Raw genomic sequence first — 11,287 nt, 5'->3', positions numbered from 1 at the left:
TCTTCATGTTGGATGAAATCGTGTTCACAGTTTATTGTTTTACCTTTGAAAAGATTGGATTTTGCTTATGAAAGATTAGTGAAAAGAAAATATAGTAAAATTTGGGAATAATAAAAAAATGCAGATTAATTCCCTGGCAGTGCGCGGTGTCCAACCACAATTTTAAGCATGAGAAACATGTGGTCAACAAAATCACTGTGTTTCTTAATATACAATCCATTTATCTCCTTCTACTCTTTGATCTCAGACCACTTCTTTCTCTTCAGTAAGTCAGTCTAGTTTTCATGCTCATGGCTTTGTAGTCCAGTAGAGATTCAGGTGAACTTAGACCAAAATCTTCTCACAGGCTCTCCCTCTGTGCTCACATGGCAAAAACATCTGATAGATTATTCAACAGTTGGCTGTGATGGCCGAATGTTTAAGGCGTTCGACTCGAAATCCAATGGGGTATCCCCGCACAGGTTCAAATCCTGTTCACAGCGCTGTGTTTTACTTGGTCAAAACTTTGGACCTTCTCGAAAAGAAGGTCCAAAGATTAAAACGGGCCAAGTGATATGAAAATGGGACAACTCCAACATGTTTGACTCAAAATGTGCCTCAAGAATGAAATTAAGCAGTATGAAAACTTCAAGAAATATTACTTGATGTTTCCCATGATATTGATGACATCATTTGCAGATAATAGAAATCTATGTATTGGTTGCTGGAAATCCTCTACACCAAATTTCTTTCAGCAATAAAAAGTCAATAAAAGTATTTAAACTGGTTCCAAAAAGACAACTGAGAACCATCAGCAGTGCCATATATTTTGCTGGCTGCATTTTTAAGACGATGGACTTGAAATCTTCATGTTGGATGAAATCGTGTTCACAGTTTATTGTTTTACCTTTGAAAAGATTGGATTTTGCACATGAAAGATTAGTGAAAAGAAAATATAGTAAAAGCTGGGAATAATAAAACAATGAAGATTAATTCCCTGACAGTGTGCGGAAACCAAAGACAATTTTAACCATAAGAAACACGTGGTCAACAAAATCTCTGCGTTTCTCAATATACAATCCATTCATCTCCTTCTACTCTTTAATCTCAGACCACTCTTTTCTCTTCAGTAAGTCAGTCAAGTTCTCTTGCTCATGGCTGTATCCTACAATAGATATTCATGCGAATTTAGGCCAAAATCTTTTCACAGGCTGTTCTCTGTGTTCACATGGCAAACACATCTGATAAAGTGAGCCTATAATTGGCTGTGATGGCCGCAAATCCCCACACAGGTTCAAATCCTGTTCACAGTGCAGTGTTTTACTTGGTCAAAACTTTGGACCTTCTCAAAAAGAGTAAAATAATATATACAGTATATTATTAAAATGGGCCAAGACATATGAAAATGGGATAACTAAATATATTTGAGTCGAAATCTATCTCAAGAATGAAATTAACAAGTATGAAAACTTCAAGAAATATTACTAGATGTTTCCCATGATATTGATGACATCATTTGCAGATAATAGAAATCTATGTATTGATAGCTGGAAATCCTCTACACCAAATTTCTTTCAGCAATAAAATGTCAATTAAAGTATTTAAACTGGTTCCAAAAAGACAACTGAGAACCATCAGCAATGCCATATATTTTGATGGCTGCATTTTTAAGACGATGGACTTGAATCTTGATGTTGGATGAAATCATGTTCAGTTTATTGTATCAGTTTTGAAAAGATTGCATTTTGCTTATGAAAGATTAGTGAAAAGAAAATATAGTAAAAGTTGGGAATAATAAAAAAATGCAGATTATTTCCCTGGCAGTGCGCAGTGTCCAACCACAATTTTAAGCATGAGAAACATGTGGTCAACAAAATCACTATTTTGATGGCTGCATTTTTAAGACGATGGACTTGAAATCTTCATGTTGGATGAAATCATGTTGTTTATGGTATCAGTTTTGAAAAGATTGGATTTTGCTTAAGAAAGATTAGTGAAAAGTAGAGTTGAGCGACTTTTGGTTTTTTAGGGTCGCGTTTCGTTTTGTGAAACCCGACTTTTCCAAAAGTCGTGTCGAGCAAGATCGTCCGATTATAGGGAAAAGTCGGGGTCGTCCCGAAACACGAAACCCAATGTAAGTCAATGGGGAATAAAAGTCGGCAGTGAGAGGAGGACAGGAAACACACCTACAGTGCCCATTTCAATGCCAAAAAGCATCAATTCTTCTTACTTAAGCTTGTCAACCTTAATTAACTTCATAACACAAGTTAAGCACTGAAAAATGGGGGTTATTTGGCTAAAGTTGTGGGGGGGAGGGCTGGCTCCAGGTTTTCATGTGCCCTGGGTGAAAGAGCGCCCCTTTAACACATACCACAACTCATCATGCTCCGATATGGCAGAGAAATAGCGGTATAGTACAATGAAAAATACCTCACTTTTTACATCTCATGACGAGGCCCATCTATTTCTCCATACAAAATCATTGGTCCCATATAATGTTTGAAACAGTATATGATGAGCTCCACATAATGCTACAGTATATGTTGGTCCCCATGGATGAAGCTCCACTGTCTTATGGGCCCAAATAATGCTCCAAACATAATGGGCCCCATTTCTAATGCTCTAGTGTATAATGGGCCCTGTAAATGCTGCTCCAGTGTCTGATGTCCACCTTTGGAATGTTCCAGTGTATGGTGGGCCCCATCTATAATTCTCCAGAGTATAGTGCTCCCCAAAAATTGCTGTCCCAACATTGAAAACAATCAAATAAGTCTCCTCGCTAGGGAATCCCTGTACTTGCCTGGACTCCTCGTTGTCCCCATCTTCCATCTCACTGCACAGTATTTCAACTTTGCAAGTGCTGTGATCCTGAGCAAGCAGGGGGGCCCACTCGTTGGCGATGGCACTGGCACAGGGCCCCTGATAGTACGGTGGTGTGTCTGATGGCGGGTGGGCCGAACCTGCACTTTCATCTGCAGCTTCCTCTTTGTCACCGTGTAAGATGGAACTGTATATGGGAAGGGTAACCTGAGTTTCATCAGGGTCAGATTCAGGTCGTGTAGCGTGCAAGGGGAATTTAGTGGTCTGGGTCAATGTACCAGCAGATTCATCGAGCAGTGGCTGGGCATCAGTGCACTTGTGTCGCCCCCAGGAGTACGGTCGCCTCAGTGGCATTACCTTCTTCCTAGGGAGTGTGATGTCATGCTTGGGAGCAATGAACGATCTCTCTAGCAGGTTAACTGATTGGGCGGCGTTATTCCCACGAGTCATGACCCTCCAAACAGCGTTCATGAAGGCAAAGTGTTTGTTTTACGTGGGCAGTATGGTTGCAAAGCTGAACCTTAAAGGAATGTCCAGAAGGGCACCACCAGGAGTGGAGCCTACGGTTAAATTCGACTCCACCTGGGAAACCTCAACCATGCCAGCTACAGAACAGATGCACACATTGCAAGCTTAATTCCGTTAACGAACGAGACTCCGTCATGCCCCGCGGTCCGAGTCCGGCTTACTAGAGGGACACGTGAGGCTCTGGCACATGAGATTGGCCAATAACTGGTGTGTCATGCCCTTACATGTCCGTGGCTGCATGTGCGCTACACTGAAAAGGCCAGCGTTTGTCGCTTACAGGTGCAGATAACCCGCTGAACAACGTTAGTGATGGGGATCACTGATTACAATTATTACCCGCGAACAATGATTTCCCAGTAAGTGCAGGTCAACCGCAGTTCCGGAATTAGGCCTAACCGTCATTCCTGAAAAAATGAAAAACTTACGTGTGCAAACCACAGGTGCTGTAGCTTGCTTAACAGCTCGCCAGCCGTTCTCACGCCCAGTATGGATTACACGTGATTGCACAAAGGTGAGAAAGGGTACCGTATCCCCAGATAACATGTATGGATAGTGTACACATTCAAAATTTATGTCTATACATCAGGAGGCAGGCTCAGACGGTGTTAGGCCCAGTATGGATTGCACGTGATTGCACAAAGGTTAGAAAGGGTATCATATCCCCGGATAACATGTATGGATAGCGTACACATTCAAAATATATGTCTATACATCAGGAGGCAGGCTCAGACGGTGTAAGGCCCAGTATGGCTTGCAAGTGATTGCACAAAAATTAGAAAGGGTACCGTATCCCCAGATAACATGTATGGATAGCGTACACATTCAAAATATATGTCTATACATCAGGAGGCAGGCTCAGACGGTGTTAGGCCCAGTATGGATTGCACGTGATTGCACAAAGGTTAGAAAGGGTACCGTTTCCCCGGATAACATGTATGGATAGCGTACACATTCAAAATATATGTCTATACATCAGGAGGCAGGAAGACGGTGTTAGGCCCAGTATGGATTGCACGTGATTGCACAAAGGTTAGAAAGGGTACCGTTTCCCCGGATAACATGTATGGATAGCGTACACATTCAAAATATATGTCTATACATCAGGAGGCAGGCTCAGACGGTGTTAGGCCCAGTATGGATTGCACGTGATTGCACAAAGGTTAGAAAGGGTACCGTATCCCCAGATAACATGTATGGATAGCGTACACATTCAAAATATATGTCTATACATCAGGAGGCAGGCTCAGACGGTGTTAGGCCCAGTATGGATTGCACGTGATTGCACAAAGGTTAGAAAGGGTACCGTTTCCCCGGATAGCATGTATGGATAGCGTACACATTCAAAATATATGTCTATACATCAGGAGGCAGGCTCAGACGGTGTTAGGCCCAGTATGGATTGCACGTGATTGCACAAAGGTTAGAAAGGGTACCGTATCCCCAGATAACATGTATGGATAGCGTACACATTCAAAATATATGTCTATACATCAGGAGGCAGGCTCAGACGGTGTTAGGCCCAGTATGGATTGCACGTGATTGCACAAAGGTTAGAAAGGGTACCGTTTCCCCGGATAACATGTATGGATAGCGTACACATTCAAAATATATGTCTATACATCAGGAGGCAGGAAGACGGTGTTAGGCCCAGTATGGATTGCACGTGATTGCACAAAGGTTAGAAAGGGTACCGTTTCCCCGGATAACATGTATGGATAGCGTACACATTCAAAATATATGTCTATACATCAGGAGGCAGGCTCAGACGGTGTTAGGCCCAGTATGGATTGCACGTGATTGCACAAAGGTTAGAAAGGGTACCGTATCCCCAGATAACATGTATGGATAGCGTACACATTCAAAATATATGTCTATACATCAGGAGGCAGGCTCAGACGGTGTTAGGCCCAGTATGGATTGCACGTGATTGCACAAAGGTTAGAAAGGGTACCGTTTCCCCGGATAGCATGTATGGATAGCATACACATTCAAAATATATGTCTATACATCAGGAGGCAGGCTCAGACGGTGTTAGGCCCAGTATGGATTGCACGTGATTGCACAAAGGTTAGAAAGGGTACCGTATCCCCAGATAACATGTATGGATAGCGTACACATTCAAAATATATGTCTATACATCAGGAGGCAGGCTCAGACGGTGTCAGGCACAGTATGGATTTGACGGCCCAGACTACACAGCGGAGGAGCAGGGAGAGGTAAAGATTGCAAATGCTGGGGCCCTGCCTAAGCAAGGGGGGAGCACTCGTGGGCGTCGGTACTGTCACTGGGCCCCTCATAGTACGGCGGTGTGTCTGACGGCGGGTGTGCACCACCACCGTCAGAGACACTTGATTGCACTATGAAGGACCCTGTGCCAGTGCCTGCGCCCAAGAGTCAGCCTACCCACCTGTCCAGGGCAACGGCACTCGCATGGTGTCGTGCGCTAGGTGGTGACCCCGGCCATGGGGGGGAGGCAGCACACTTAGGGAGTTTTAGAAAGTGGCATATGTTGATGTTGGACATTCAGCTGATGCAAAAGGTGAAATAGGTCAAGTCCCAGGAAGAGTTGGACCAAAGCAAGCCATTTTTCTGTCACCCTATGTGTCATCAGGGGAAGGTGGGACAAAATCCTTGGAAACCCATGCGTGGTTCATTTTAATGAAGGTAAGGCCTGTTTCACACTTGCTTTTTTTTGCAGCGCGTTTTTCCCGCAAAAAAACGCATTGAAAAACGCATACAAAAGCATACAACTGCTGCGTTTTTTTCAAGCATTTTTATGAGCATGCATGAAAAAAATGCAGCGTTTTTATGCGTTTGTATGCGTTTTTAGTGCGTTTTTACCGCGTTTGCGTTTTTTTCCAACATTAGGTGGCCCCTCACACTAACCCAAACCATGACTTTACTAACCCTACCCCTGACCCTAACCCTAACCCTAACCCTAACCCTGACCCTTACCCTAACCCTAACCCTTAACCAAACCATACTTAACCCTAACCCTGACCCTAACCCTTAACCAAACCATACTTAACCCTAACCCAAACCCTAACTAACCTTAACCCTAACCCTAACCCTGACCCTAACCCTAACCCTAACCCTAACCCTGACCCTAACCCTTAACCAAACCATACTTAACCCTAACCCTGACCCTAACCCTGACCCTAACCCTAACCCTGACCCTAACCCTAACCCTAAACCTAACCCTAACCCTGACCCTAACCCTTAACCAAACCATACTTAACCTTAACCTTAACCCTAACCCTGACCCTAACCCTAACCCTAACCCTAACCCTGACCCTAACCCTTAACCAAACCATACTTAACCCTAACTCTGACCCTAACCCTGACCCTAACCCTGACCCTAACCCTTAACCAAACCATACTTAACCCTAACCCTGACCCTAACCCTGACCCTAACCCTAACCCTAACCCTAACCCTGACCCTAACCCTTAACCAAACCATACTTAACCATAACCCTGACCCTAACCCTAACCCTAACCCTAACCCTGACCCTAACCCTAACCCTAAACCCCCTTAACTAACCCTATCTTTACCCAAACCCCTAAATTCCATTGTCTAAACTAATGGTAAAAAAAAAAACGCATGTGCAAAAAAACGCATACATAAGCATGCCAATGCGCACATATGCTCACCATAGACTTATAATGGGTGTCTTGCTGTAAAAAAACGCATTGCGCGCGCATGCGTTTTTTTGAGGCAAATCGGACGCACAAAAAATGCAACAAGTTGCATTTTGTGCGCCCGAGCGCATACCGCAAAAAAACGCATGCGCGGTAAAACGCGTACAAACGCATGTGTATGCGCACATAAGCGCATCCCATGCAAAGTATAGGAAAAAAAAACGCATGCGCTATTTAGCGCTAAATTACCGCGAAAAAAAACGCAAATGTGAAACCAGCCTTAGATCATCCACATTTTGGGTTGACAGACGGGTCCTTTTTTCTGTCAGGATTGATCCAGCTGCACTGAAGACTCTTTCCGATAGCACACTTGCAGCTGGGCAAGCGAGCTCCTGTAAGGCATATTGTGCCAATTCAGGCCAGGTGTCCAGTTTAGCGGCCCAATAGTCAAAGGGGAATGACCTGTGTGGGAGAACATCGATATGGGAGGAAAAGTAGTTTGTAACCATAGTTGACAACTGCTGTCTCCTGTCACTTTCCATCGATGCAGTATTACCAGTTGTGTGAGTGGTACTTGAAAAATCAGTCCACAACATTGTCATGAAACCCCTGTCTCCAACGCCACTTCTGCTGTGTGCACCACGAACACCTCTGCCAAGCTGCCCCTGGCCCGTACGTGTGAGAACCATCACCGCTGCTGTGTGCTGGGAATGCCTCAAGCAACCAATTTACCAGAGTTGCTTGTTTATTAGCCAATATTAGGTCAAGGTTCTCCTGTGGCATGATGTTTTGTAATTTGCCTTTATAGCATGGATCCAGGATGCTGGCCAACCAGTAGTCGTCATTGTTCATCATTTTGGCAATGCGTGGGTCCCTTTTTAGGATCTGCAAGGCATAATCTGACATGTGGGCCAATGTTCCCGGTGTCAATGATGCACTGCGAGTGCTGGTTGGAGGAGCACTTTCTGGCAAATCCACATCCCTCCAGTCACGCACAAACCCTGTACCAGACCTTGACACGCCAACATTTTCACTTGCCCCACGAGATGCATCCTCCTCCCCTAAGTAATCATCCCCATCATCCTCCTCCTCTTCTTCCTCCACCTCGTCCAGGAGAGGTCCCTGAGCAGACAATGGCTGAATGTCATCAAGGATTCCCTCCTCCTCTTCCTCCTCATCAACATTGGCTGCAGACGCCTGCTCCTTAAGGTGCGTCAAAGTTTGCATGAGCAGACGCATAAGTGGGATGCTCATGCTTAGGATGGCGTCTTCTGCGCTTACCAGCCGTGTGCTTTCCTCAAAACACTGAAGGACTTTACAGAGGTCTTTCAGCTTCGACCACTGCACACCTGTCAACTCCATGTCTGCTCTCAAAGTGCCTGGTCGTGTATCCTCCCTCAAATGCATTATGGCCTGCCTCTGCTCGCACAGCCGCTCCACCATGTGCAGGGTGGAGTTCCACCTTGTTGCAATGTCGATAATGAGGCTGTGGTTGGGAAGGTGGAGCAATCGCTGCAGCTTCTGCATACGAACGGAGTGTACAGGCGACCGGCGGATGTGCGCGCACAGTCTTCGCACCTTCTGGAGCAGGGCTGTTAACTCCGGATAATTTTTGAGGAAGCACTGCACCACCAGGTTCAAGGTGTGAGCCAAGCAAGGTATATGGCTGAGTTTTGAAAGGGCTATGGCTGCCACAAAATTACGGCCGTTATCACTAACTACCTTGCCTGCCTCAAGATGTACACTGCCCAGCCATGACTCAGTTTGTCGCTTCAAGTACTCGGCCAGCACCTCGGCGGTGTGTCTGTTGCCCAAACACATCATCTGCAACACAGCCTGCTGACGCTTTCCACTAGCTGCTCGATAGGGGGACACATCGTGTGCAACAGTGGCAGCTGCAGATGGAGTGCTCGTACGACTGCGCACTGTGGACGAGCTTTGGCATCTGGAGGAGGAGGAGGAGGAGGGTCGAACGCCTACAGCCAACTGTTTCCTATACCATGGGCTAGGCAGCACTGTCCCACCACCGCTGTCCCCTGTGGACCCTGCATCCACCACATTAACCCAGTGCGCAGTGATGGACACGTAATGGCCCTGGCCATGCCGACTGGACCATGCATCAGCTGTGAGGTGCACCTTTCTGCTCACTGACTGCTTGAGTGCATGGACAATGCGGTCTTTCACATGATGGTGGAGGGCTGGGATGGCTTTGCGAGAGAAGAAGTGGCGACTGGGTAGGTCATAGCGTGGCACTGCATAGGCCATGAGTTCGTGGAAAGCTGTGCATTCCACCAACCGAAAGGGCATCATCTCAAACGAGATTAGTTTGGCAATGTGGGCGTTCAAACCCAGTGTACGCGGATGAGAGACTGAGTACTTTCTTGACCTACTCATAGTGTCTGGGAGGGTGAGCTGGACTTGAGAGCTGCATATGGTGGAAGTAGCGGTGGACAGGGCGGACTGAGAGAGGGTTGATGATGGTGATGGAGTTGGTGTTCTTTCTGATGGCCTAGAATCAGTCTTTCGTTGATATAACAGTGGGATTCCCTGACTGCTGTGGCCTTGCAACGACACCTCAACATTTGCTGCTGTGCTAACCGGTGGGCTTACAGTGGGGGAAACAATGTAGCATTGCTGACTACCTTCGTTGTGATCAGTTGCACATGTGGCACTTGAGGTTTGGTGTTGTGTCCATGCTTGCAAGTGCATGCTGGTTAAATGTCTAAGCATGCAACTGGTATTCAAATTTTTCAGATTTTTCCCTCGGCTAAAGGTCTTTGCGTACTTCTTACAGATAACCTTGGCCTGATCATGAGGATTTTGGTCAAAAAAGTGCCACACTGCACTCTTCCTACTTTGGCAGACATTTTGCGGCCTAGCACGCTGTGATCTTTTGACCCTCTGGACAAGCTGTCCAGCAACTCTTTTGATGTTTGGAACCTGTCTTTGGAGTGCTCCGGGACTGCCAGATACCAGCTGTTGCGATGTCGATGTCTGCTGTGGATGCTCCTCATCTGAGCTATTGGAAGCAGCACCCTCTTCCCCCAATGGATGCCAATCTGGGTCAACAACTGGGTCATCCATCACCTCCTCTTCTATGTCATGTGCACCTTCCTCTGTGTCATCGTGTATGGTGGTATAGTGTGCGGGAAGGGGCACCTGAGTCTCATCAGGGTCAGAATCTGGCTCTGTACACTGCGAGGACAATGTAGTGCTCTGAGTGAATGTACCAGCAGAATCATCCATCAGCGGCTGTGCATCAGTGCACTCCATGTCAGATTCATCTTGGCCTGGGTAATTCACCATTTGACTTGATAATCCAGGCATGGTATGTGAAAACAGCTCCATGGAGTAATCAGTAGTATGGCCTGCGTCATCCTTCAATCTTGGTTGGGGTGAAGGACACAAGGAAAGGTGTGGTTCATGAACATGAGCCTCCAATGACGGCTCAGTGCTTTTACTTTTTACAACTGAAGAAGAGGAGGCGATAGAGCTGGAGGCTGAGTCAGCAATGTAAGACAAAACTTTTTCCTGATGCTCTGGCTTTAAAAGCGGTTTGCCAACTCCTAGAAAACTAAGCGTTCGAGGCCTTATGTAGCCAGACGATGACGCAGGCTCAACACCTCCTGCATTCGGTCCTATTTTGCTCTTGCCACTACCATCAGATCCACCACCAACACCATCATTACCAGCTGCCAACCCCCGCCCAATTCCACGGCCTCTTCCACCAGCCTTCCACATTTTTGGTAGAAATGTAGACAAAATCCAACAAACTATATAGTAATGTAAAACAAGGTACAAGGTGTCTATAGGAAAGGGGAGATTTTGAATTTCTGCACACACTTGTGGACACTGGACACTTTTGGATTGTGTGAGACCCACTGATATCTGAGCGCTATGTCACAGGCTCGATGGCACAGCTGTGACAAAAGTGACGAGAGGATAAGGGAGATTTTGAATTTCTGCAGACACTTGTGGACACTGGACACTTTTGGATTGTGTGAGGGCCACTGATATCTGAGCGCTATGTCACAGGCTCGATGGCACAGCTGTGACAAAAGTGATGAGAGGAAAAGGGAGATTTTGAATTTCTGCAGACACTTGTGGACACTGGACACTTTTGGATTGTGTGAGGCCCACTGATATCTGAGCGCTATGTGACAGGCTCGATGGCACAGCTGTGAAAAAAGTGACGAGAGGATAAGGGAGATTTTGAATTTCTGCAGACACTTGTGGACACTGGACACTTTTGGATTGTGTGAGGGCCACTGATATCTGAGCGCTATGTCACAGGCTCGATGGCACAGCTGTGACAAAAGTG

General features: G+C 46.1%; 1 non-coding gene across 1 annotated transcript; it reads left to right on the top strand.

The window, feature by feature from the left end:
- Positions 1 to 400: 400 nt before the first annotated feature.
- TRNAS-CGA (transfer RNA serine (anticodon CGA)) lies at positions 401 to 482 on the top strand. Its single transcript has one exon. It is a non-coding gene; the product is annotated as a tRNA-Ser (tRNA).
- Positions 483 to 11,287: the final 10,805 nt, after the last annotated feature.

The sequence above is a fragment of the Dendrobates tinctorius genome, unplaced genomic scaffold (assembly GCF_039654945.1).
Source record: "Dendrobates tinctorius isolate UK_male_01 unplaced genomic scaffold, ASM3965494v1 ptg000151l, whole genome shotgun sequence".
Taxonomy (NCBI): domain Eukaryota; kingdom Metazoa; phylum Chordata; class Amphibia; order Anura; family Dendrobatidae; genus Dendrobates; species Dendrobates tinctorius.
This window is presented reverse-complemented; position numbering and strand designations above follow the sequence as displayed.